Genomic DNA, 2,954 nt, shown 5'->3' on the forward strand with positions numbered 1-2,954 from the left:
GAAAAGAAAGAAGAATGATTAAATCAAGCACAGTTCAATTTTAATAAAACGGAATTATTTAGAGTAAAAACCATGGGATGCAATTTTGGAAACGGATCCCTTATATATTAAATGAAAAGCATTGTAATAAATGTGTTCCCACTAAACTGAACACATGTCACGTGTAGAAGCATTGCAATAAATGCGTTCACACTAAAATGAACACATGTCACATGTAGAGAGCTTCTCAGCCAAACCATAATATAAAACTCACATGCATGGTTCTTCTTTACGTTTTTTTACCGTTTACGAATAGAGCTGGACAAATTATTCATAAATTTTGATTCGATTCGTTATCCGTTTTGATTTAAACCGAAAAAATTTGATATCCATTACTCTACGAAGCAAATCAAATACTAAAATGCAATATCCGTAAAAGCAAATCACAAATATCAATATTTATAAGAACGAATATCCAATTTGATCTGTTATATGTATATATATATATACATATATTTAAAGAATTATATATAAGTTATATATTATAGTTTATATAAATTTTACACTATTTTTTTAAATAATTTTATTTCAAGAATTTTATTTTTCATGTATTATTTTGAAAAAATGTCATTTAATATTAATTAACAGTATCTTTATATATTTATCAACCATCTTTATATAATTTTACATACACATACATGTGCACATTGACGTGATCACCTTATAACTAAGTATTTACCACAACTGAAATATCTAATTTTCTTGGAAGTTAAAATATTATTTTTCTTAATGCTTCTTTCACAAATAATAGTAATTTTTGATTATCACAGGAAAAAAAAACCAAAAACATCAAACATTTTAACCGAACAAACAAAATAAATACTGATTTAAAATGATAGTTATATTTTAGGAGATTAAAAACCAAAAACAACCTAAAACCGAACCGATATCCAGATTAAACAGATTAATGTCTCCTTATTAAAAAATAACGAAACTAATAATCACATTCCGCGTAAGGCGCGGGTTATTACATAGTTATCATTATATCTACGAAAGGTTTAGATGAGGACTGGAGGATTAATGACTGCATAAGCAAACACCTCTTGCTCACGGACTAAAACACACATGTCTTGCCCTGGTAAACTTATCCATGCTTCTACATCTTCCCCATCTTTTGAATCCAAAAGCAGCACAAACACTGCATTGTGGATGACATGTCCAGTTGATCCAATCCAGACCGGACTACCACATCCGAAGTCAACCTCGTAGAAAGGCTTTCTGCACCAGCTAGACATTGGGAATAAGTCTATGTCTGGTGTTAACTCTGACGCTAATTTCCCCAAAAGACTCAACAAGTTCGGACCAAGTGTCGTTGCCGTGATGGTGGTTGCGAGATTCTCTTTTATCATTTCGTTGACCACTTCCTTGGCCTTTCTAAATTCTGCTACGATTTCCGCAATCTCCATCTTGCTCTCTGAGCCTTCCTTGAGAAAGAATGGTGCTTGTAAGTTTCCGAGTGCGTCCTTGGACAAAACAGCAGGGGGAATTCTAGGCCGCAAGTCCAAGGCTTGTATCATCAGCATAGATTTTTGAACAGCGGAGTTGGATCATGAGGAGTTTGTGGCACATCTTCAGATAAGTGACATGATGGCTTCGGCACGTGTAGGGACTGGGACAGTCTCGCTCATGGCTCTGCGATTAAGCTTAGCGATCTTAGAGGATTTGAAGAAAAATATGTTGGTTACACACTTGCTTTTAGGCTCGTAAAGCCCATCAATTGAAGAACTTTGGAAAGAGCAAGGAGGAGGAGGGTAAATGGTAGTTGCAGAAAATGAAGGAATATTCATCATCACCACGTTACTTGATTCCGCTTTCGCTGTAGCAGCCCAGCCACTGAGAAAAGTCAAGATCGAGGACGCATCACAGATTCTGTGACATGTGGAAACGGTGACTGAAAATCCTGATCCGGATCCGAAGAAACTGACCTTAACACTCAGCAATGGCCATGCCCCGGCAGATTCACCTGGTGCAATTGTGGGGAGGAATTCTGGAAGTGAATTGGTATTATCGAGGTTCTTTTAGAGGAAATCCGAGAGAAGAAGATCTGTATGTGCTTCGGTGAAGACGGCTCCTTCGTCGTTGCACATGATTTTGTCGCCTTCCATTCTTCTGGCCAGAGGGTAGAAACGTGAGAGAGTGTCAGACATAGAGGTTTTAAGCCTCCCAGAGGTGATGTCCAGGGACTCTCCGGAGACGGTTTTGTAGAAAAAGTTTGTTGAAACGTAAGCTGCTGGACCAGAGACATCAGCCAAGGAGAGGTGAAGGAGATCTTGAGGTGAGGGTCAAGCTGGTTTGATCACTTCTCTCCCCACAACCTCCAGCTTCATTTCCATTATATTCCTTGGAAATCTTAAAGTCACTCAGAAATACAACTGTTGAATCCGAGTTTGGTTAGGTCGAATGAAATAGAACTAAACTCGATTTGTGGGTTCTTCAAAGATGTTTTATTGAACGTTATGACATAACAAACGTGATTACAAGGGATTTTAAGGAAAAGAGACAAGGTCGGAGCTTTGTTGAAAGCACCGACGAGAATACAAAGAGGCTCGATCGGTTGTAAAACCCTAAACTTACCGTCAGTGTTTTAGTGTCTATTTCGGATCCCTTTCTCTTTCCTTAACCTCTTCCTTTTATAGCCTCAGTTCGTCTCTCTTTCGTTCGCCCTAGAGGCCCATGTCCAATCTCATGCTTGATGGGCTTTCGAGTCGAATAGAGGTATGCCGACCAGATGTTGGCTTGATCAGTCAATCGTTCGCGAGGCTAAGCCGATAGGACGGGCCCTTAAGCCGATCGACCCGTTAGCCGAGAGGGCCTTCGATTGTCTTTCTGGTGTTGTTGGGCTTAGTCCTATTGTTCGATGGGCCTTGCGAGGGATGTCAAATTCCTCTCCAACAGAAAGCCCCCCTCCCCCCCCC

General features: G+C 39.1%; 1 pseudogene; it reads right to left on the reverse strand.

Moving 5' to 3' along the window:
- Positions 1 to 1,037: 1,037 nt before the first annotated feature.
- LOC106294372 lies at positions 1,038 to 2,372 on the reverse strand (annotated as a pseudogene).
- Positions 2,373 to 2,954: the final 582 nt, after the last annotated feature.

Source organism: Brassica oleracea, chromosome C5, assembly GCF_000695525.1.
Source record: "Brassica oleracea var. oleracea cultivar TO1000 chromosome C5, BOL, whole genome shotgun sequence".
In the NCBI taxonomy this organism is placed as follows: Eukaryota; Viridiplantae; Streptophyta; class Magnoliopsida; order Brassicales; family Brassicaceae; genus Brassica; species Brassica oleracea.